The sequence below is a fragment of the Anabrus simplex genome, chromosome 4, assembly GCF_040414725.1.
Source record: "Anabrus simplex isolate iqAnaSimp1 chromosome 4, ASM4041472v1, whole genome shotgun sequence".
Classification (NCBI taxonomy): domain Eukaryota; kingdom Metazoa; phylum Arthropoda; class Insecta; order Orthoptera; family Tettigoniidae; genus Anabrus; species Anabrus simplex.
In genome coordinates, this window is record NC_090268.1 from 134,538,636 (window position 1) to 134,564,383 (window position 25,748).

Genomic DNA, 25,748 nt, shown 5'->3' on the forward strand with positions numbered 1-25,748 from the left:
TCTTTGCTACTCACAATTCTGATTCACACGAGTATTTTGTTTTTAATTCTACCCATTTTACTAGGTTAGTTCATTTTTTTAAGGGATGCTTTGTTATGCAGGCCTTGCCTGGTGCTTGTAGCCTAGTATGATAATCTTGCTTCATTTTATTTTCCTTCTGCTATTTTGGAGGAAAACTCCAATTTCTTTTCATGTTATGTGATTATCACAGGGGAGTGTATTACCGTGATTATGCATTTAATCATTTTAATTTGAAAGGTTAAATAGATTGAAACAAATTTCAACTTTCATTAAGCTCCCTACTTACACTGCATATTTAATTAGCACTTGTTATTATGATTATGCATTTAATCATTTTAACTTGAAAAGTTAATTTCAACTTTCAGTAAGATTCCTTCTAAAACTGCATAGGCCCAATTATTTTGAACTTGGATTCAATTAACTGAATATTCGTTAGTAAGAAATTTGTAATAATTGGTTTATTTCCTGCTTTATTGAAAATTTCAATGGCAATTGTTTTCTATTGTGCATCAATCATTTACTACGCTTGTAAAACATTTTGATCTATGGACTTCTATTCGTAATTCTTATTATTCTAACCATCTCCCAGGTTTGATTGCTTATCAGTTAATTTATTCTTATTCAATAAATATTTTCTTTCCACTTTTCCAGGTCTTGTTTTCTTATTTGAAATACTGAGTACCACTGGTTACTTGTCCAGTGTTCAGTTTCCTTAGGATCCTGCACTTTTACTTCTATAACCTTTTTATGGGTAGCTTCCACAGTAACGCCTACACATGCTTCGCAGCGACGTGGCATGTTCTCTATCAGATGGTCAAAGAGTTCTTGTGGCAGTCGATCCCATTCCTCCGAAAGGGCAATGCGAAGGTCTTGTAGGGTTCTTGTTTACTTGAATTAGTGTGGCCAAGATAAGTTGAATGTATTGCTTGATCTGGTGTTTTTTCTTATTTGTGCCGTGTTTTGCTTTCGGGTCACATTTTATTTCTGATTTTTGATGGATGACCATGACCACACTTGTTTACTCCAAATTCCACATAGATATCCCTCGAAAAAGATTCGTTAAATGCATATAAATGAATCTTCATCAATTCCAGTTTCATTTATTGAAAGACATAGTTATGAACATTTTATTTCACCAAAGAGAAAGTGCACAACATTTCTTTTTCAGTTCAGTTATTTGCCACTCAGTGACGGATTACACTAGTGTCCAAAAGTTGAGCATAATCACTTATCGAGGCCATACTGCCTGACGGATTGCTGAACAAACGGAAGCTGAATCACACACAATATGTCACGCAACTTGTCCAAACAAACAGTGTCAGAAAGGTTCTGATAGCTAAGGTACACCTTTGACAACAACTAACAAAACTTGGCAATGTCTTCCACAACAAAATATGCCGTTAATAGGGTGTATGGTTACCCCTAACGGCCACACATATTTCGCAGCGACGTGGCATGCTCTCTAACAGATGGTCCAAGAGTTCTTGTGGCAGTCGATCCCTTTCCTCCAAAAGGGCAATGGGAAGGTCTTGTAGGGTCCTTGGTGGAGGCTGACGGGATGCAATTCGCCTCCCCAATGCATTCCCGGCGTATCTATAGGACTCAGATTCGCAGATATTGCTGGTATGAATGTCTTCCCCAGCCAGAAATGCATCCACCAGAGCAGCGCGGTGTGGTTGAGCATTATCGCCGTTTAAGAGGAGGTTTGGATCAACCGCACCTCTGTGGAGTCGAACATGTGGTCTCCTGTGTTCCTGTGGTTGTATTGGCTACCCGGTTCTCTTCAGATTAATGTGCGACGGGAACCGTTCTGCAAACTGAAGCGGGATTCATCTGTGAAAAGCACATGCCTCCATACATTCATGGTCCAGTTTCGATGCTGACGGCTCCACAGGAAACGGGCCCGTCCCTGTGCTGGAGTGAGCGGGACGTACACCGCTGGAAGTCGGGCAAACAGCCTTGCTGTTTTGAGCCTCCGGTACACAGTTTGCCGGGAAACGGCAACCCCTGAGACGGCTGCAAGCCCCGCCGACAATTGTCTTGCAGGTGCACTCCGAATTCGTCCGGCGGTGAAGGCCAGATATCGGTCCTGCTGGGGGGTGGTTACACCTGTTCGACTTGGTACTGGCCCACGACTAACATCTCCTGTGTCTCGAAATCGTCTCCAAAGCCTAGATATGACACTTTATGGCACATTCAAGGATACGGCGACTTCGGTCTGTGTCTGGCCTGCTTCCAGGCGGTCGAGTATTCTACCCTGAAAGAAAAAAAAGAAAAAAAAACACCTCTTGGACACTAGTGTATAATTTCGAAGATAGTGAAGTTGGAATGGTATTAATTCCAGTTCATTATTTTATGAATATTTGGTACTGTTTTCGTTTCGTTTCTACTTGCATGGCTATAATCGTTCTACCCCTGTCTATGTTTTAAAACAGAGATTTGCAAGGAAACGTGGTTCACATGGGCGAAGACATGGAAAAATATAACTATTCTGTTAGATATTTCTTTGTGCAAAATTTGGTCATACGAATTTCTCCGTAGAACTTTTCATACTCAATACTTACGCACATAGTTTGAGGATATCTTTGAGGTTTAGGCGGCATTAAGATGATCCTCGGAAAAGATCTTTCGTTACCTAGTGCATAGTTTCTACTGTTAACATAATATAAGAAATTAAATAAACATTGTTCTTTCTGGATTACATTTATTTACAAGTTGCTTTACGTCGCACTGCCACAGATAGGTCTTATGGCGATGATGGGATAGGAAAGGAATAGGGGTGGGAAGGAAGCGGCCGTGGCCTTGTGTAAAAATGAGAAAACACGGAAAACCATCTTCAGGGTTGCCGACATTGTGGTTCGAACCCCTATCGCCTGAATTCTGGATACTGGCCGCACCTAAGCGACTACAGTTATCCAGCTCGGTCTTTCTGGATTAAGCTACATATACTTAGGTCGAATCATAAGTCATGACAACTACTTTTTTCTCGCGAACAGGTGACAACACGGAAAATCTAAGATGTGCATTTGGAGACGTACGGTATGTACTTGCGTATGATGCCAGAAGATGGTGTATGTAAACAACAGTGTGGGTCTAAGAATGCCCCCAAGTTCAGTGGGTGAGTAAGAGCGTCACAAAATGGAAGTCAACAAGCAGGAGCAAAGATCGTATATTAAAATAGCAGTTCTCCGCGGATGCACGCCAATGCCATGCAGAGCTGCGGGAAGCATTAGGTGTGCATGCCATGTCCTATAGAACAGTGGCGAGGTGGGTGGAGACGTTCAATTGGGGTAGAGGATCAACTGCCGGTTTGCCTCGCCTAGGCCGTCCAGTGTCCATGGACAAAGATGTACTGCTAGCAACGCACAGTGGAAAACTTGGGTGATTATTTCGAAGGTCTGTAACCAGTGTAGACCTGTCCTTCGTACGTAGTCTTGTGCATTTGCTGTCTATACCATAACAAAACTATGTTTACCAATGGCCTGTGTTCTGTCACTTCCCAACGAGAATCTCCTGAAGTCAGAAATTTGTCTCCAGGCCCTATATTTCCAAATGCGGGCTTATGACCTTCGATGTTAGGCCCCTTAAAACAACAAGCATCATCATTTCCAAATGATTATCTTTGATTTTCCGTGTTGTCTCCAGTTCGCGAGAAAAAAAAAATAGTTGCCATGACTTATGACTCGACCCTCCTACATTAGCAAGTCTTTAACAAAAAGCCGAACTTTCAGCCAAGTTTCACTGGCTTTCATCAGGGCAAAGCATATGAAGAACTGATGCTAAGTGTAAGCTTAGAATTGCATCAAGGAACGTTACATAAATACATACGTAACATCACCATGGCACAGCGCGACACTCTCCAAGAACTGTCGGCAGAGGGTGGAGCGTCAGTAACTTACATCCCGACCATTAAAGGACGGCATGACGATTCCTGAGTCACGTAAGGGGGTGGTGGCGTAAATAGTGTGGTCCATGTTCCTTAAAACATTTCCGCGGTTACTGTTAGCCTGTTACCATCAGTCCTTCATATGCTTTGCCCTGATGAAATCCAATTAAACTTGGATGAAAGCTCGGTTTGTTTGTTAAAAACTTGATAATATCTATATATATATATATAAAGTAGCTTGTCCTGACTGACTGACTGACTGACTGATTCATCATCGCCGAGCCAAAACTACTGGACATAAAGAAATGAAATTTTGGGGATATATTCATTTTAAGATGTAGGTGCTTGCTAAGAGAGAATTTTTGGATATTCCGTCGCTAAGGGGTTGAAAAGGGGGGTGAAATTTTAAAATGAGTGTGTCTATATCTCACAACTTTAGAAGTTTACAGATGTGAAAATTGGTATTTAGAATCTTCTTTAAAAATAAAGAAACACGTATTTTTCTGTTTTCAGAAATTCCCAATAGGAGGGATGCAAAAGGGTGAAAAGGGGTTGAATGCCTTTAATGAGGATACCGGTACTTATATCTCAGAAAATGAAGATATTACAGACCTCAAAATTGGTACTTTTGATCTCTTTCAAAAATAAAGAAACACATATTTTTTAGTTTTTAGAAAATCCAATTAATGGTGGGGGGTAAAAGGGGGATGATTTTTTAATATGAGTGTATCTACACCTCAAAATTTTTAAAGTTTATAGATGTAAACATTGGTATTTAGAATGTTCTTTAAAAATAAAGAAACATGTATTTTTTGTTTTTGGAAAATCCAATTAATCGGAGGGTAAAAAGGGGGTGAATTTTTAAAGTGAGTGAATCTATATCTCCAAACTTTTAAAGTTTGCAGATGTAGAAATTGGTATTTAGAATCTTCATTAATAAAGAAACACGTATTTTTTTGCTTTCGGAAAATCGCAATAGGAGGAGTGAAAAGGTGTGAAAAAGCGGTTGAGTGCCTTTAATGAGGCTACTTATATCTCAGAAACTGAAGATATTACAGACCTGAAAATTGGTGTTTGGGATCTCCTTTAAAAGTGAAGAAACATGTATTTTTTGGTTTCTGGAAAATCCAATTAAGACGGGGTGAAAAGGGGGTAATATTTTAAAATGAGTGTATCCATATCTCAAAACTTTTAAAGGTTATAGATGTGAAAATTGGCATTTAGAACCTCCTTTAAAAATAAAGAAACACGTATATTTTGTTTTCGGAAAATCCTAATAGGAAGGGTGGAAAAGGTTGAAAAAGGGGTCGAATGCCTTTCATGAGTCTACTTATATTTCAAAACCTGAAGATATTACAGACCTGAAAATTGGTGTTTGGGATCTCTTTTAAAAGTAAACACGTATTTTTTGTTTTTGGAAAATTCAATTAATGAGGGGTGCAAAGGGGTGATTTTTTAAAATGCGGATCATTTCTCGGTTTACAGCGTAGGTTGAGAAATTATTCAACCTTTAGCAATTAGCCAAGAGTCACGAATGCTCTCTTCGTACCTGGCGCAGGTTTTCTGCTGGTGACAAACTGTGCTTACTGTTACCATTTGAATATATCAGTGTGGTGCGAGCGATTTCTTCGTACAACATACCATGATGTACAATTATGTGATATGTAATTTTCGGAAATATTAAAAGATTTAGGCATCGTAAACGAGAAACTATTCGCGTGCCGTCACTTTGTTGGAGATGTTTCTCAGAAACCGTTACTGATAAGCTTTCATTCAACACAGTTTAATATTCAATACACTAAAACCTTCCTCCGGAGATTCCCTAGGGAACAATGAAAATCCGCGTAACAATATTTCCAGCGCTTACCGAGTTATAACCGAACTCAAATTTCATTTAAATGCAGACAGACAAACGGACGGTCGTTGGGTTTTATAGATGTGGAAATTACGAATAATTTATTTTTTAATTATTTATTGATTCATTTATGTACAAAGCACAAGATACAGGTACACTTCGTGTATTTCACTTGTACTGTAAACAGACTATTTAAAAAATGTAAACTTTCATATTAAATATAACAAACATAACAGTTGAGGAACAAGATCAGGTACAAAGCCTACTATAACTGTACCGGGAGGTACACCCCAACGCTGCGCATTCAAATTCAGCGCCTAAAGAACTCCTCTATTGGCAAAACAGTGAAGCTGAAACTACACCTACTTAAAAATTTACTCAGGAGATGTCACCACTAAAATCTGATGTAATTTTGTTATTGTGAAGTTACCTTAACTGCGTGAATTTCTACTTGTTTTGTATGCTATTCATCAAGAAGTTGGAACATTTTCCCACAGATATCACTACTAAAAACTACGATCATGCACCCTGGTGCGAGGAATAAGAACTTATAATTCAAGGAAGTATTGTATTCATAAGTTTTTTATTGACTGATGTTCATTTATTTTTGGATTGGCAATATTTTCTTTTTATTTCCGCCTGTTTTGAATCTAAACAATCCCTAATTTCTGAAATTAATTTTCTACCAATCACGTTCTTCTTCTTCTTCTTCTTCTTCTTCTTCTTCTTCTTCTTCTTCGATTTTGAGTGTAACTTTTAAACTGACCAATAAACATGAGAGGGTGTGGCTAGTTTAATCTTGAATGGTCTCGAACTTTCCCCGAGGGTTTATAAACTGCGGATTTTCACGTTTCTTGGCCAATTGATCGTCATTTTACTGAGTGTATGTGTCAAGCAGGAGGCGGGCGGCCTCTTCGTCAGCTGCTAGAACTTCTACAAGGTAATGGTCACATAACATCTTTATTTCTTGCTAGCTCCGCAGTTTAACCCGAGGGACAGGTCCGAATCATTAACTATGTAACCTACTTTTCTAAAAATGTAACTCTCTGCCGGCTAATGTAATAACTTCATAAAATCTTTAACTGTAAATCGGGGATAGAGAGTGAAGTACCCTCTCGAGCTCCCCTTCATTTTGGCTTGAGGTGTCACGTTTTTGTAATCTTTCGTTTCTGCAATGTATTAAAGTTATTTCCATCCGAGCAACCTCAGTAGTTTGGTAATAGCGCCTGTTTCGTCAGCCAAGCGCCCTATAGGATTTAAAGTTTTTTTTGGAGCTCAGTCTTCGACTCCATTTAAATTGTACTCGGGCCGTTTATTTAACCTGTTCTTTTTTCACTAAGGCCCTGTATGTTGGGTACTAGATACCTCTGTGTAATGAGATTTATATTTGTAAATAGTGCCTTGTAAGGCCAGAGATGATTAGATTTTCATGCAATGTTGTCTTGGGTATGCTTGGAAAACTGACAGCCTGTTAGCTCTTTTTCAAAGTAAGATTACTGTATGCCTCTTGAAGGTTAGATGTTGTAATTTTGGATCAGGTGTTCTTTAAATTAGGGGATTTCTGCCCATGTATAAATTTGTGCTCTTTTGTAAATTTGAGCTAGGAGCTCAGGAATAAAGCGAGGGCTCGAAGCCCACAATCTCTTAAAACCACTAATTTTGTCTTTCCTAGACTTGTTTAATGATTGCTACTTGTACCTGTAAAATTGTTAAATTTTGTGTTTTGAAAATATAACCTTCAGTTTACGTTTTAAATTCAGTTCTTGACATTGTAGTTAGACCTATTCACCCCGGCACCTTCTTTCACCTCTGCGTCCACGAAAAAGCATGGAACAATAACAACTGTCAAAATAAAAAACCATGAGCATGTCCATGTTTATAGTGAAGTCGCTGTAGGTCAGCTCATTCTTAAGAGCTTATTTATATGCCTCTGCAATATACTTTTACTTCATGCTACATCAAGTTCTTGCCTGTTATTAATAGAGTATGACTACGGATAAATACTCCAGGATGCAGGCTTACAAAGAAACTGTTAAAAGGACCAAACTAGAAGCATACTAAAGAGCTGTTGAAACTCAGCAGGGAGAATATAAGATGGGTAGTAGGACTGTTGACAGGACACTGCCACCTGATAAAACACCTACATAGAATTGGAGTAATAAGAGACAGCATATGTAGGAAATGCAATGAAACAGAGGAATCATACTTTTCGAATGTGAGGCGCTGGGTAGAATCAGACTCTTCACTCTAGGACTACCAGGTGAAGAGAGAGAAAAAATCCAAGAAGACCCAATAAGAAGATCCTGCAGGCATATCTAGGTGGGAATGAAGGAAAAACATGGTAGCAAAAGATCTTCAAGGTCGACGCTAATTAGGAGCTAATATTTACAGATGACCACGGATCACAGGCTTACGATCACGAGTTATGTAAGAGTTAGAACTTGCTTCTAGATTTTATAATGAAAATATCCCATCATCGTCAAAGTGACGAAGGGAAATGTCCATTCTGGTGATTCTGAAATAATCTTAGTATTTTGTAATTGTAGGAAAAGTTTTGGTTTGTTAAGAGTAATGATTTTTCACATCTATATACGCCTCTAAATTCACCAATGTTAATACAATAGCCTACTCGTACAACATTTACGGAACTGTGGCTTTGTAACTGTTTGGACACAGTTTGCGGTCAACCACAACACTTCAACAACTGTAACCTTTCCAGTCCCAGGCGAGACAAGGTGGTGACCCGCATGTCGCTGCTGTATTTCCTTGTTATAATTCTACTCATAAGTCTTGTTACGAGGTTATCAATCACTTGTCCAAGCATGTATGCTTACATGGGATTTATTTTATTTGTTTTGTTTATAATTCGTGAATTATCAAGCAAATTCTCAAAGTACTGCAAGTATTTACGATTGACTCTTGCGATCGGGGTTCAGAAATTGAGTTACTAATAACAGACTACTTTTATACAAAAGTTGATTTCAGTCTTCTCCGTGCTGACTCTCTTGGATCTAAGTTTTCTACATGATGATGCAGTCATTATTAGAATACTAAGAAATGTTTTTCGGTTGCGAATATTAAAGTATTGAAGCCCTTTAGGCATCTTCAACTGTGAAATTACCAGCGTTTCACCCTACTGTATCAGTGGGCTCATCACTTGGATTGCCATACCTTTTCCAGACGCTGACGCCTTGTGCGCCATTGAGACACCACCTAAATAGTCCTTTGTAGAGCGATGCAGTGACAGAGCACTACGGGGATATCTATCTTTAATTGTATGAATGCCTGCCTTCGGATTTTATATAAAATCCACAGTTACAGTCCTTTCGAGAAGCAACTGAACACTGAAAATGTTCCTTCACGAAATGTGGAAAAGGGCACTTTTAGGTCATCAAAGAGAAGTAAACCATAAGATTTCTTATAATGTACACAATATTTATTACTATAATTATATACAAATACATACATCTTTTGTCAGATGTATTTGAGTTTATTCGTTTTCGAACGATGGAGGTATAACCACTTCTCATCAGCTCATTCTTAAGAGATCATTTACATGCCTATGCAATATATTTTTACTTCATGCTACATCAAGTTCTTGCTTGTTATTAACAGTGTTAGAGAGTATGACTAACCATATCATACATGACCCCCCTTTAAATCGAACTGGAGACCATAGTTTTGTGAAATTAAAAAAATTTGCAAACTTTTTTTTACAAGGGATAACTCCTCACTAACGATATCTGATGATTTCATAAGCTGCCGGACTCGTGATGAAGGTCGATTATCTCACTAGCGATGTCTATAAAGGTCGATGGTTTCATCAGCTGCCGGACTCGTGATGAAGGTCGATTATCTCACTAACAATGTCTATAAACGTCGATGGTTTTCTCAGCTACCGGACTCGTGATGAAGGTCGATTATCTCACTAACGATGTCTATAAAGGTCGATGGTTTCATCAGCCGCCGGACTCGTGATCAAGGTCGATTATCTCACTAACGATGTCTATAAAGGTCGATGGTTTCATCAGCTGCCGGACTCGTGATGAAGGTCGATTACCTTCATCAGTTATGTTTGTTGATCGCTCCTCTATCACAATATCTTCATCCGAACGACCACTCGGGCCTGGTTCATCACTATATCTCACCACTTGAAGTTTTTTCCACTTTCCTTATTAAACTAATTTGCAACCAAACGGTGTTTACGTGTTCTAATCGTACCACTAGTAGCGCTATTGTCACATCATACATGACCCACTTCAAATAGAACTGGAGAACTTAGTTTTGCGAAATTTAAAAATCTGGCAAACAATTTTTTAACAAAGGATCAATATATTCAATGAAATATTTAAAATGAACATGGGATAATACTTGTGGAACAATTTATTTTTAATAATTGCCCTTTTTACCGGCTTTTCGTGAATAACATTTGGGCTGGACATGATTTCCAAACTTTTATTTCTCCATTTGATAGAGCTCCCCAGAAGACGCGTCTTGACACCTGCACTATTTCTCTAAGTTCAATACTGTAGTCACAATTGAGTGAAATAGATAAACTTTACGTTTTTGCTAAAGTGGGGCCCTATACTGTGTGATCTAAGAAACATTTTCAGTGTTAAATTAAGTTCATAGAAGGAAACCATATCTGAACTTCATCGATGAAATTTAATGAAGGATTCTTTATGGAAACTTATTTTATGGTATTTTCTTTTCATAATTGATACTTTTGCAACTAGTGATTAAATTGAAACACGTTTTCAGCACCGATGGAATGCAAAACGATTAGAACTAAGGAAGTAGTGATCATGGCCTTAAAAAGGTACATCCTGATACGAACATGAGAAACAATGTTGAATTATTAGCAAGACTGCCGACAGTGGTGTTTGAACACATCATATCCTGAATCCATGCTCACAAATTCATGACTGAGAAAGAGTAGCAAATGTGAAAAGAAAACCATACGGTGTTTTCGAATGTCTGTTCGAAGTTCTTAACAGGCGCGGAGATTTCTGAGTTTTTCTTTCACAGGACTTCTTTAACATGCCGCAGCGAAAGATACGAATCTTGACACGTTATCTCCTTCAAATGCTACCGACCACAGCTGGAAATGGAAACCAGCTATCTCGGAGACAGGATTCAAGGATAAATCGACTGCGCCATTCAGGTCGTTTCCAAAGCCCAGCTTTAGAGAGAAAGATATAAAATATAAAAATAGCTCTACTTGTTGGAAAAAGAGTGTGAGTTAAGTCAGGGCGTGGGTTGTAAAAAACAGCATAGGCCTAAGGGAGCGGTGAGCTAGGTATATTCTACGTCTGCTGTATATATTGTCGTTGATGGTATATCAAAATATTTGTATTGCTGGGACAGTCCTAGAATGATTTCCTGACAACCTAAAGACACTTTTCAAAGTGAAATACACCAGATCTTCGTCTCTCAAGATCGCCGGTGTTTGAGATATAATAATAATAATTGTACCGGGCGGTACACCTCTACTCCGGTTATTTAAAAGTTGCGCCAGTTGAAATTCCTCTTCTGGTGGAAATCTGAACTTTATCTACACTATTAATCTACTAATTTCTCAGAAGATGTCACTACCTGGAAATTTTTGAGTTTGTGAACTGTGTCATTTTTGATGTGTTTTTGTTTCGCTTGAAGTAAGAAGTGTGAACTTTCTCTTCTAGAGGACACTACTGAAGATCAACAATAGTGCGACCTAGTGCGGAGTCAAAGAACTATTTTGTTGGAGAAATTTTTATTTCAAGAGTTTGTTCTTGGTTAAATTTCTTTCTGTCATTGTTTAAGTTGGCTGTATACCCCTCTTTTTCCCCTTATTCTGGATCTGGCCAATCCCGAATTTCTTTAATTAATTTTCCACCAATAATGTGTTTCTTCTTCCTCTATGTAGGGGTTTCTTTTCCCTAGCCAATAAAATTTTTGTGGGAGGGTGTTTTCTTTCCCCTAACGCCTAGAATCTTCCGTGAGAGGATATAAACTGCTGATTTTGGGGTCTCCGGGCCACTTCTGTTCCATCTTTCAGTGTATTAAGTACCGAGCAGGAGGCGGGAAGCGCCTCTTTCTTCTCCAGCCGTTCAACACAAGGTAATGGCCAATTAATAACATCTTTTCTTGCTAGGTCGGCAGTTTAACTCTCGCGGCGGGTTCTAGGTCTTCCACCATGTAACTTCCCTTTAAAATGTAAAAACAACTGGTATCTATTCTATCTTTCAAACTACATATTGGGATAGAGAGTGCTTAACCCTCTCGAGCTCCCACTCACATTGTTTTGAGGTGAACTTATTTTTTTGCAACCTATTCTTCAGTAATGTAATGTAAGTTAGTATTTTCTTAAGTCACCTCAGTAGTATGGGATTAGCCCTTGCATCAGCGGCCTAGAGCCAACGTAGGTTTTAGAAACAAAATGTATTAGGAGTGCATGTTCACCTCCTCGCAAATTGTTACTTTAGAGGTCATTTAATTAACCTTCTTTTATTTACTAGACCTCAGTAGATTGGGTATTTTACCCCTGTGTATATAATTTTGGAGGCCAGCTTAAACGTGGAATTCGGAGTGGCCTATGATAGACTTTTATTTTAGGGCAAGTGACTCCTTTGAAAATTGGGTTCTGCCTCTAGGAGGCTTTTCTATGTAATTGGAAGCAAACGTTTCTGGCATGTGTGGGGGTTTTCGGCCCCTTTGTTCAATAGCGTATTTGTAAAGTTGGGCTCGTTGCTCAAGACTTATGTATCTGATTCTCGAAGTCCCGAATGGGGTAACTGTGTAATTGTACATTTCAAATTGTGTTTCTGCTACTAAGTACCTGTCTATTTGTTGTTACTTAAATTTGAAAAGAAAATATAACCTTGTTAAATTTTAATAGTAATTTCACTCTGTAGCTTGAGACCTATTCACCACCCAGCACCTTCTTTCATGCATAACTACCACCAAAACACGGTAACAAGTGGTAGCAGAGCGTGGTTGAATGGGTCTCAATTTAGCCCCTTTTGACGGCTAAACATTGCTTTGATTCGAACTCTAACAATTGTCTCAGTTGCTGGAATTTTTTGAGTTTTTCAAAATTGTTCTGTCATCATGCCCGGCCCTCGCGATGTTCTCCTCCTTAACTATTTGCGCAAAGAGGAGTTGATATACGAGTTAACTATCAGAAATGTGCAATCTGGAGGCACGGTTGCAATCGACACAAACAAACTTAGAGAGTCCCTTGATTTGCCCATTTCCATCCCCAATTTGGGAGAGAAAGAAATTGATGACTCTCTTTCCACGATCGTCGAAAATATTACTGGGCTAGCATCTGTAGTTAGTTTTTTTGATGAAAACGATCCGTCTCCTAATCAAATTAAGCGTGTGCAAGGCAGGCTGTATCACTTTGCAAATAGAGTTAATGATCTGTTGTCTCTAAAGGTGAATGACGTTCAGAGGAAGGACGCTAATACACTCCTTGAAACTATTTCTGAATTGTCTAATAAGGTCACTCAATTGCTAACCGGCGAAGTTCCTCCCAAAACTGATCCACCCGCCACGGTGAATGTAGGTAACGAGGAAGAGCCTCCTCAGGGAGAAGTCAATAGAACAACCGTTGCTGCTCAAACTATCCCTGCCCCATTGGACAACGAATCTAAACACCGTGCATCGTTGAGTAACATCCGTTCGGAGTTGACTTCCTTACCCTTGAAACCTTTGCCTACTAGGTCGCCCGGGTTCAGCAGCTTGCCTCATCCGTTGGCAATGTTGCTCAGAGGTATATCCAAGTTTTCCGTTAATACCACCAGTGATGTAATTTCATTTTTAAGATTTCTAGTGGAATTTCAGGATCATGCTCTGGTTTTTTCTCTTTCGCCATGTCAAATCTTGCAAATTATCTATCCGTATGCTATTGGTATTCTCTCTGATAAAATAGTAAGAGCCATAGCTGAACAGTCATCTATCGAAGATTTCCATGCACATTTGCTTGCAAATTTTATTCCTGCCCGCGCCAGGTCATCCCTGATTCAGAAGTACTATTATCGAGTACAGCGCTTGGACGAAAACTTGGCTGATTTCATACAAGACATTAAGTTTTATACTAGGGTGTTTGCTCTTCACTTCCCTGAGGATCAAATTGTACAAGCTATTGTGGAAGGTATTTCACCATCCTATAGGTCATATTTGTGTTTCGCGGCGTGCCCGCAAACCTTCTCGGAACTTGAAGCATTGGCCGTCTCAGCGGAAGGTGTTAGATACGCCGATTCTTTGCGTGTCGCGAAAGAACCCCCGCCTTCCTTTAGCAACACTCGGCCTCCACCTCGCCGACCAGTCAATCCCCGTAAATGTTATGCTTGCGGGTCGCCTGACCATCTGCGGAATAAGTGTCCTCTGATCAAGTCAAGTGGGACAAGGAATGGAGCAGGGTCATCACAAGGCTGTTTTAAGTGTGGGGCCTTCTCACATATCGCCAAGAATTGCCCAAACTCTAATAGCACCCCCTCCTGCTCAACTTCTGGTGCAAATTCCAGCTATGCCAATAATAAAAAGTGACTAGTGGCTTCGGCTGAGTCGACTAATCCATCTTCCCGAGACTCAGCCCCTAGTAAACAGGTTGTAAATGCAGAGAACGATCAGCCTTCTAATTCATCTTTTGAATGCCCTAAAAAATGTCTTAGGATTGCGGCGGATACCCCCGCACCGGTTCCTTTCCTTAAGATTGAGTTAAATAACGAGCCTATAACAGCTCTCTTAGATTCAGGTAGTGTTTGCTCTATTATTTCGGCTGATTGGTATTCTAAATTGAAATCTGTTTGTAAACTACCTGACTATGTCTCATCTCCCATTCAATATGTTTCGGCTAATTCATCTCCATTAGAAATTCTAGGTTCTTTACATGTCAAAATTCGTATTTTCAAATTCACATGGAAAATTAAACTGTTTGTTGCTAAGCACTTGTCTTGCCCCATTATATTGGGAGCCGACTTTATTTCTCACACTGGTCTTGTGCTCGATCTCCAGTCTAGGTCGTGCACATTCAAATTTGAGTCCAATTGTAAAATTCCCTTGTTAAAGTGTAATTCTGCATCATGTTCTTCTATTTCGCCTACCCAGGATGAGATGTTGTTAGACCTTAGACATCTACCTGAGGAGCAGGCTGATAGTATTCGTAAATTGTGTCAGTCGTTTCCCGAGGTGTTCTCTGATAATCTTGGTGTTACTGACCTTATTGAATATAAAATTGAGGTCACGGATTCGATTCCTGTCCGTTTTCCTCCGTATAGGCTATCTCCACCTAAAATGAAGGCTCTGAAAGAAATCATCGATCAGATGTTGAAGGATGGTATTATTAGGCCCTCTAAGTCGGCGTATTCTTCGCCTATTTTTCTAGTCCCAAAACCCCAAGGAGGCTTCAGGCCTGTCATTGATTACAGGGCTCTCAATCGGAAGGTGGTGTTGCAATCTGTGCCCCTTCCCGACCTTCATTCTTGCTTTTCATGGTTTCGTAAGGCCAAGTTCTTTACCATCTTGGACTTGAATCAGGCCTATAATCAAATTCCCCTTGCCGAAGAGTCTAAACACCTTACAGCGTTTGCCACGGACTGGAATTTATACGAATACAACCGCGTGCCTTTCGGGCTCCCCACGGGGGCAGCTGTACTCACTAGGCTACTAGATAGGGTCTCCTCCGACATCAAATTTGAATACTTATATCACTACTTGGATGATGTCGTCGTGTTTTCGGAGACCTTCGAAGACCATCTAGATCATCTGCGAGAAGTTCTGAATCGCCTTCGTAAGGCTGGGTTAACTGTCAAGTTGTCCAAGGTCGCTTTTGCTAAGCCCTCTATGTCATTCCTAGGGCATATTGTGTCACCCGATGGTGTAGCGGTCGATCATTCTAGAACTCAGGCCATCCGTGATTTTAAACCTCCCAAGGACATTAAAGGCATCGCCAGGTTTATTGGTATGGTGAATTTCTTCAGAAAGTTCATTCCTAACTTTGCTAATAGAGCGGCGCCCTTAAACCTTCTTCGTTGGAAAGGCATCAAATTCGAGTGGGGACCTTCTCAACAAGCCGCTTTCGCAGATCTTAAATTAGCTCTCTGTAATGCCCCTGTACTTGCTATGCCTGATTTCTCGAAGAAATTCATCGTCCAAACGGACGCGTCGTCGTCAGCTGTAGCGGCAGTCCTTCTTCAAGAGACTGAACTAGGGAGGCGACCCATCGCCTATGCATCTAGGACTTTATCGGCTCAAGAAGCCAAGTATTCCATCTATGAGCTCGAAGGGTTGGCAGTCCTATTTGCTTTAGAAAAGTTCCGTCTCTATCTGGAACATGTCAAATTCGACTTGGAGACAGATAATCAAGCCTTAAGCTGGGTCTTAGGTAGGCCGCGTCGTACTGGTCGTATAGCCCGTTGGGCCATCCGTATTTCTGCCTTCCAATTCGATGTACGGCATATCAGAGGGACTGAAAATGTTGTTGCTGATGGACTCAGCCGTATGTTTTCTAACGACGTCGAGACCCATGAACCGGTCGACTGTTCATCACCTTCCGAGTCCATACTATCTGAGGTTAATGCCATCCTAACAGATGCTCCCGTGCTCTTTAGAGATATTGAGAAGTACCAACGTGAAGATCCTACGCTGGCTCCGATAATGGAAACCCTTTCTTCTGGGGAACATGTTGTCCCTTATGTTCTGAGGAATGGTGTTTTATGTTGCCCTTCGAGGCATGACAAGATGATGAAAGTTGTCGTTCCAGCGGTTCTTGTGCCTATGATCTTCAAGTATTATCATGAGTCCCCATTAGGAGGGCATCTTGGTATCTTTAAAACTCGTGAAAAAATTCGTGAAATGTTCATCTGGAAAGGTATGGACGGTGAAATCCGTGAACTTGTAAAAGCTTGTAAATCTTGTTTGCTTAGTAAACCTACCATGTCCACTAAAGTAGGCCTTTTGTCTTCTCATCAAGCGTCGCGCCCCTTGGAACGCCTGTATATTGATTATGTGGGACCCTTCCCCCAGTCAAAGGGTAATGCCAATAAGTTCATCTTTGTGTGTGTAGATGGTTTTACAAGATTTTCCTGGTTATTTCCGACTAAGCTGGCTACCGCTCAGTCAACTATTACTTGCCTAAATTCTATTTTTGCTTCTTTTGGTCCGTGCCAATACATTGTATCTGATAATGCTAAGGCTTTTACATCTAATTTATTTCGTAAATTCTGTTTTGACTTGTCCATCTCTCATGTAACTACTTCCGCTTATTACCCTCAACCATCTCTGGCTGAACGGGTTAACCGTAATCTCAGGTCCGCTCTTATTGCCTATCATCATGAAGATCATTCTAGGTGGGACACGTCCCTGCATTGGTTAGCTTTTGCTTTGAATTCGGCGGTTCATGAATCACACAAATTTACTCCAGCTTCTTTGATGTTTAAGTTCGTTCCCAACACGCCGCTCTCTAACCTCTGGTCCCTGAATGACATTCTACCCGAGATAATAGATCCGGACAACATTAAAGATCTTTGGAAGAAGGCTAAAGCCAATCTTAAAGTGTCTCATGAAAAGGTTAGGGAAAGGTATGATCGTGGACGGAGACCCACCCCTTTGAAGGTAGGTGACCAGGTTATGGTCAAAAACTTTGTTCCCGCGGGCAAGCTTGCCCCCAGATTTCATGGGCCTTGTGTCATTCTCGATTTTCTTACGCCGGTTACCTTATTGTTAAGTAATCCAGCCACCGAAAGGATATTTAGGGTTCACCTGTCCCAGGTGAAACCGGTGTAATTTTTGTGTCAACTTGCTTCATATAATTTTATAGGAATACGATGGTTATATTTTTTTTTTGAGTTCCACGCTTAAGGCTTTCTGCTCCTTCTATAATATTTTGTTTTATATGTAAGCTGTTCTTGTAAACCTCCCTCGATTGTTTAACTGCCATCCTGTCTTTGCCACGGCCATTACCACGCTCCCGTCTCCTGCTCCAATACACACTGCGGCTTCATAATATTAAGTTATGCCATGGATATTTGCACGCCGCTAGCCCCTCAACCTCTCCACAAGCCTGTACCCTCAACGAAGATGATTGTCCAACACAATTCTGCCGCCTAGCTTTAATGTTTCAGTGCCCCCGCAGCCGCTCAGCGCCGTGCAGCAACTGGGGAGGGGGATGGGCCCCCTCCTCTCCAGCGAAGACGACATGTGCCCGGCGAAGCCGGAGCTCTCCTCCCGGCCAAGGCTGATGTGCGGCGCACGACCTGCTACATGCCCGCAGCCTGTATCTGTTCACCGCGGGCGCGGCGTGTTTCAACACCTCTGCTCCCCTCAGAGTGCGGGCGAGCGGTATCTCAGGGTACTTGAGGGGTCCGAGCGGCCTCCTTTGGACGCAAGCTGCAACGGCCGGCCTGGCCACCCAACTTAATCATCGTTAACTACATGAACTGTTACAATCAACATAACTATCCTTGGGAATTCAACAGCAATATTTAGTGGACATTGCCAATCTTTCCTTCACTTTTAAGTATTAAAAGTTTATCTTCAGAAATTTAACTTTTACAAACATAAAGACTTCACTTCTCCTGCAACAACAAAATTTTGGAACCGAATTAAGAAATTTCTCAAATACTTCCGCAAGTTATCTAATATCAACATCAAAACTTGGAACTTATTTTCAAACAAAAGGTTATGCTCTTCTGTGTTACCCCTTGGAGGAACTTTTGGGGGGGGAGGTCTGTACCGGGCGGTACACCTCTACTCCGGTTATTTAAAAGTTGCGCCAGTTGAAATTCCTCTTCTGGTGGAAATCTGAACTTTATCTACACTATTAATCTACTAATTTCTCAGAAGATGTCACTACCTGGAAATTTTTGAGTTTGTGAACTGTGTCATTTTTGATGTGTTTTTGTTTCGCTTGAAGTAAGAAGTGTGAACTTTCTCTTCTAGAGGACACTACTGAAGATCAACAATAGTGCGACCTAGTGCGGAGTCAAAGAACTATTTTGTTGGAGAAATTTTTATTTCAAGAGTTTGTTCTTGGTTAAATTTCTTTCTGTCATTGTTTAAGTTGGCTGTATACCCCTCTTTTTCCCCTTATTCTGGATCTGGCCAATCCCGAATTTCTTTAATTAATTTTCCACCAATAATGTGTTTCTTCTTCCTCTATGTAGGGGTTTCTTTTCCCTAGCCAATAAAATTTTTGTGGGAGGGTGTTTTCTTTCCCCTAACGCCTAGAATCTTCCGTGAGAGGATATAAACTGCTGATTTTCGGGTCTCCGGGCCACTTCTGTTCCATCTTTCAGTGTATTAAGTACCGAGCAGGAGGCGGGAAGCGCCTCTTTCTTCTCCAGCCGTTCAACACAAGGTAATGGCCAATTAATAACATCTTTTCTTGCTAGGTCGGCAGTTTAACTCTCGCGGCGGGTTCTAGGTCTTCCACCATGTAACTTCCCTTTAAAATGTAAAAACAACTGGTATCTATTCTATCTTTCAAACTACATATTGGGATAGAGAGTGCTTAACCCTCTCGAGCTCCCACTCACATTGTTTTGAGGTGAACTTATTTTTTTGCAACCTATTCTTCAGTAATGTAATGTAAGTTAGTATTTTCTTAAGTCACCTCAGTAGTATGGGATTAGCCCTTGCATCAGCGGCCTAGAGCCAACGTAGGTTTTAGAAACAAAATGTATTAGGAGTGCATGTTCACCTCCTCGCAAATTGTTACTTTAGAGGTCATTTAATTAACCTTCTTTTATTTACTAGACCTCAGTAGATTGGGTATTTTACCCCTGTGTATATAATTTTGAAGGCCAGCTTAAACGTGGAATTCGGAGTGGCCTATGATAGACTTTTATTTTAGGGCAAGTGACTCCTTTGAAAATTGGGTTCTGCCTCTAGGAGGCTTTTCTATGTAATTGGAAGCAAACGTTTCTGGCATGTGTGGGGGTTTTCGGCCCCTTTGTTCAATAGCGTATTTGTAAAGTTGGGCTCGTTGCTCAAGACTTATGTATCTGATTCTCGAAGTCCCGAATGGGGTAACTGTGTAATTGTACATTTCAAATTGTGTTTCTGCTACTAAGTACCTGTCTATTTGTTGTTACTTAAATTTGAAAAGAAAATATAACCTTGTTAAATTTTAATAGTAATTTCACTCTGTAGCTTGAGACCTATTCACCACCCAGCACCTTCTTTCATGCATAACTACCACCAAAACACGGTAACAATAATAATAATAATAATAATAATAATAATAATAATAATAATTGTACCGGGAGGTACACCTCAACTCCACACAATTAAAAGAAGTTGGGACATTTATCAGAAGATGTCACTCATAAATAACAGAGTATTGTGCTGTTTTAAAGTTTCCTAAACTGACTGGATTTATTTATTTATTTTTGTTTTGGTGTACAGCAAGAAGTTCGAAATTTTCTCCATAGACGTCCTTACAAAAACTGTGGTCATGCACTCTGGTGCACGGTGGAAGAACTAGTGATTTAAAGAAGTTTTGTGTTCTTATCTTTTCTCAACTAAATTAACATTCATTAATTTTTATATTTCAAGTTTGTAACACTTCGTTCTCGTCCCGCCAGCTTTGACTCCGGCCAATGGGAAATTTTCTGTAATTATTGTTCAGCCAATAATAGGCTTCTTGTAACTTTTAAACTACCCGATAAAAATGAGAGGGTGTGTCCGGATTTAGTCTAGAACCTTCTCGAACCATCCCCTCGGGTATATAAGCTGCGGATTTTTCAAGCTACTTTGTCTTACTGATCGTAGAATTACTGAGTGTGTGTGTGTTAAGTCAGGAAGCGAGGTGGCTCATCCTTCGGCAGGCAGTACATCAGCCCAGGTAATGGCCACCAATTTCTATCTTTGTAGCTGTCTCCGCAAACTTATTCATGTAAAATTTTCATAAAGTCTTAAACTGTAAATCGGGGATAGAGAGTGTGTTACCCTCTCGAGTTCCCCTTCAATATATCTAGAGGTGACTACGATGTTGTAATTGTTCCTCTTTCTGTAAAACATTAATTAACCTTCTTTCTAGTCACCTCAGTAGCTTGGGATTAGCCCCTGTATCATCGGACCGCGAGCCCCAATTAGGGTTTTATACTTGGTTTTCCAGGAGCGCATGTGTACGCCTCCATACATCTTGTGTTTGGGCCAGTATTTTAACCTGTTCTTCTTTCAACGAAGGTCCAGTAGCTTGGGTAATAGGTACCCTTGTGTACAAAAATGTAAATTGCAGGTTGGGCCTAGAGAGACCAGAAATTGTAAGATTTTTGAGTAATGTTGCCTTGAGTAGGCTGTAAGAAATCGGGAGCCAGTCTCCTTTGTTTGATTCGGAGACCTTGTAAACTCTTTCTGGTTTTTGTGTGATAGTAGTGGTGTCTTTGGAAGGCCGTGAAATTGTAACGTTTGGAGCTAAGTGCTCTGGAATCTGGTGTTGAAGTAAACGCTATATTGATGACATTACAAAGTTGTAAATTAGGGGCCTGAGGCCCAAAAGTGTTAAATTCCCTATTCTGGGGGTTTCTATTTTTGTATTTAAATTGTCATTGTACCTGATACACTGCTGCTAAGTTTGATTTTACGAAAATAAATATAACCTTTATTTTAAAGTTTAAATTAATTTGACCACGAACCTACTATACTGGCGTAGCAGGGGGAGAGGTGATACTCCCACGTGGCGCGTCCCAGGTGGCGGATAGGGGGCTCCTAACCGGCTTGCCGGCGGACTTGAGGGAAATAAAATACCTCTCGCGGACCAAACACACTACCACCTGCGGGTGGGGGACGCACATGTAGAATACAATCGCGGTACCCCCTGCCTGTCGTAAGAGGCGACTAACAGGGGCCCAAGGGGCTCTCAACTTGGGAGTGTGGATTGGCGACCACGGGGCCCTTAGCTGAGTCTTGGTATTACTTCCTTTTCATACCAGGCAAATGCTGGGGCTGTAACTTAAATAAGGCCACGGCTGCATCCTCCCTACTTCTAGCCATTTTCTGTCCCATCGTCGCCGTAAGACCTATCTGTGTTGGTGCGACGTAAAGCTACTAGCAAAAGGTATTGCTTCCACTTACTTGTGCCAGGCTCCTCACTTTCGTCTATCCTGTCCGACCTGCCTTGGTCAACTCTTGTTCTTTTCCGACCCCGACGGTATTAGAGCATTCGAGGCCTAGGGAGTCTTTCATTTTCACGCCCTTCGCGGCCCTTGCTTTTCTTCGTCCGTTACTTCATCTTTCGAAGTGACGGATCCCTTCTTTCTTCTTTTCTCTCTCTCTTTACCCCATGTGGATGGAGGACGCAGACGAATAATTCACCCCCGGTATCCCCTGCCTGTCGTGGGAGGCGACTAAAAGGGGCGACCAAGGGATGGTTGAATTAGAACCATGTAACTACTTTTGATTCGTACCATCACGCGCGGAACACTATGGGTTGCCTATACTTGCGAGTAGTACCACTATGTTAGTACGAAATAGGTTTCTGATTAGTTGCATCAATGGCTTGGTCGGGGGTTTTCCAGTACCCGTGCGTCGTACCCATGTGAGCAATACCTCGGGTCTGGGCGTTGCCTGTGCGTTGTACCACTATATGAGCGACACCGTGGGTCAGCGTAGCTTGTGATTGGTACCCACTATGTTGAGGAACGGCACGGGATAGTGCGAGTCCCTGTGGTTAGTACACTCGGTGAGGAGCCTTCTCGGTTTGCGTTGGCTATGAGCGGCGCCATGGGTCAGCGTTGCCTGTGATTAGTCCCCACTATGTTGAGGAACACCACGGGATAGCGCAAGTCACTGTGGTTAGTACACTCGGTGAGGAACCTTATCAGTTTGTGTTGGCTATGAGTGGCGCCATTATGTTAGGAACAACATAGGTCTGCGTTACCTGTACGAAGTACAATACTTGTGAGTAGTACCATCTTGCGTGGAACACCGTGAGTCTTCGCTACTTTTGATTAGTACCCCAACATGACAAATACCATGGTTCTACTTTACTCGCGACATGTACCATTCTGTGGGGCCTTAGACGTGGATTTTGCACCCCTGTTGACATCAAGCATCATTGTGCTTTATGAGTGGTCCCTTTGTCAGTAATACTATTATTTGCGATCCTTTCTTGAGTCTGATCCACTGTTTTTGTTTGTTTTTTGCTTTGTTGGGTTCATGTCCATCCCTTCATTCTTCATGACATTTATTTTATTTTATTTTGGTCAGTGGATGAAATTGAAATTTTTGTTGTTTCATTTCGTACCATTAGTGGCCGATGACATCGATGTTAGGCCCCTTTAAACAACAAGCATCATCATCATCTAAATTAATTTGAGATATCGTAGTTAGACCCATTCAAGTCCACGCCTTTCTTCGCCTCTCTCTGTGATCCACGAAACACCGGTAATAATAATAATAATAATAATAATAATAATAATAATGAAAAATCCACTGCCTGTTTCCAGTCATTCGACCGGGTCAGGAATGGAGTGAATGAATGAATGATGATTGAATGAATGAATGAATGAATGAATGAATGAATGAAGACGCCATCTAGCAGCGAGGATAGGAATATTTTGCTAGTCGCCTTTCGTCGCACCGACACAGATAGGTCTTATGGCGGCCGTGACCTTAATTAAAGTACAGCCCCTGCATTTGCCTGGTATGAAAGGGAAAACACTGAAAACCATCTTCAGGGTTACCGACAGTGGGATTCGAACCCACTATCTCCCGGGTTCAAGCTCACAGCCGCGCGCTCCTAACCGCACGGCCAACTCGCCCGGTAGGATAGGAAGTACGCCGGCTGCTGAAGCCTGTTGCACTCCTCTGAGGTAATGATTACTGACTGGTAGTTGAGATGAAATAATATTGGAGTGTGTTGCTTGAATGAAAGATGACAGGAAAAACCGGAGTACCCGGAAAAAAAGTTGCCCCACCTCCGCCTTTTGCGACCGAAAATCTGACATGGAGTGACCGAGATTTGAACCACGGAACCCAGTGGTGAGAGGCTGACGCGCTGACGCCTGAGCCAAGGAGTCTTTGTAGTAATAATAATAATAATAATAGTAATAATAATAAGACCTGGCGTTCACCAGTAACGTCCTTAGAAGTATACCAGATTGATCATGTAGCAGTAACACACAAAAACCACAGATAAATTATGAACGTTCAAGTGAGATGATGATGATGATGCTTTTTGTTTTAAGGGACCTATCATCGAAGGTCATCGGCCCCTAATGGTAGGAAATGAAATAAGAAATATTTCAAAGACATGCACTGACAAAAATAAAAATAAAATATGCCATGAAGAATGAATGGATGGACAGTAACCCAACAAAAAACAAAAAAAACAAGCAAACAAAAAACAGTGGATCAGACTCAAAACAGATCGAAAATAGCATTATTACCGACCAAGGAACCACTTATAAAGCACAATGATGTTGGTGTCTAAAGGGGTGTAAAATCCACGTCTAAGGCCCCACAGAATGGTACATGTCGCGAGTAAAATAGAACCATGGTATGTGTCATGTTGGGGTACTAATAAGAAGTAGCGAAGACTCACGGTGTTCCACAAAAGATGGTACTACTCACAAGTATTGCAATACGTACAAGTAACGCAGACCTATAGTGTGTCTCACACAATGGCGCAACTCATAGCCAACGCAAACCGAGAAGGTTCCCCACCTATGTGTACTAAACACGGGCGCCGGTATTCCCGTGGTGTTCCTCACATTGTGGGTACTAATCACAGGCAACGCAGACCTACGGTGCGGCTCATATAGTGGTACAACTCAAAGGCTACGCCCAGACCCGCGGTGTTGCACACATGGGTACGACGCACGGGTACTGGAATCCACCAGGTCAGGCTTTTACTGCTACTAATCACAAACCTATTTCGTACCGAATTTAGTGGTACTACTCGCAAGTACAGGCAACCTATGGTGTTCCCCGCGTGATGGTACGATTCAAAATTAGTTTCATGGTTCTAATTCAGTCAGCACTTGGTCGCCCCTTTTAGTTGCCTCTTACGACTGGCAGGGAATACCGCGGGTGTATTCTACATGTGCGTCCCCCACCCGCAGGCGGTAGTGTGTTTGGTCCGCGAAAGGTATTTATTTCCCTCAAGTCCGCCGGCAATCCGGTTAGGATCCCCCTATCCGCCACCTGGGACGCGCCACGTGGGAGTATCACCTATCCCCCTGCTACGCCAGCGTAGTAGGTTCGTGGTTCAAGTGAGAAATGGGACAAACATCGACTAACATCACTACCTCACGAGAATCAACATCAAACTGCCACCGCAGAGAATATAGAAGAAGACTTCACGGATACCGAAGTTCGATATGACAAAATTACAATCATCGGGAATGACTGAGGGGTGGGAAGAGGAGCCATCAACGATCTGGGGAGAATTCAAAGAGAAGATAATTAGGAAAAAAGAGAAAATTCCTCTAACCAAAACCAAAAGACACCCATGGTGGAATGACATACGTGGAGAAGCAATAAGAATAGAAAAGTATCATACAACAATTGGAACAGCGGCAAAGCGGAAACCAAATTATCAATATACTTAGACGCAAGGAAGCAAACGACAAGATACATCAGAGAGGTCAAAAGAGAATATCTAAAGGATCAGTTTGGAGGGGCAGAAGAGAATTTTCGTAACCACAATAAGAGAGAGTTCTACAAGACGTTCAAATGCAGAATCACAGGATATCAAGCACAAAACCTTCGCTTCTGAAAAGAGAATAGAGGACTGGCACTGAACAACAAAGAAACACTAGCAAAACATTTCGAAGAACTCCTGAATTGTCTTGATCCCACAGAGAGATTTCCAAGGATACAACAGATCAACAGAAATAAGAAGACAGAAGCACCAGATGAATTAGAGATCAAGGTACAAATCATGAAAATGAAGAACGGTAGAGCTGCAGGAGATGATGGATTCGTAGCTGAAGTACTAAAGGAATTAGGACCGAAAGCATCAGTAAAATGAAGATAATACAAGATATTTGGGAA

General features: G+C 41.2%; 1 protein-coding gene across 1 annotated transcript in view; it reads right to left on the reverse strand.

The window, feature by feature from the left end:
- The window catches only part of LOC136872503 (probable G-protein coupled receptor CG31760), a 991,355-nt gene that overhangs the window by 615,568 nt on the left and 350,039 nt on the right, over positions 1–25,748 (reverse strand). The gene's annotated exons all lie outside the window — the stretch shown is intronic.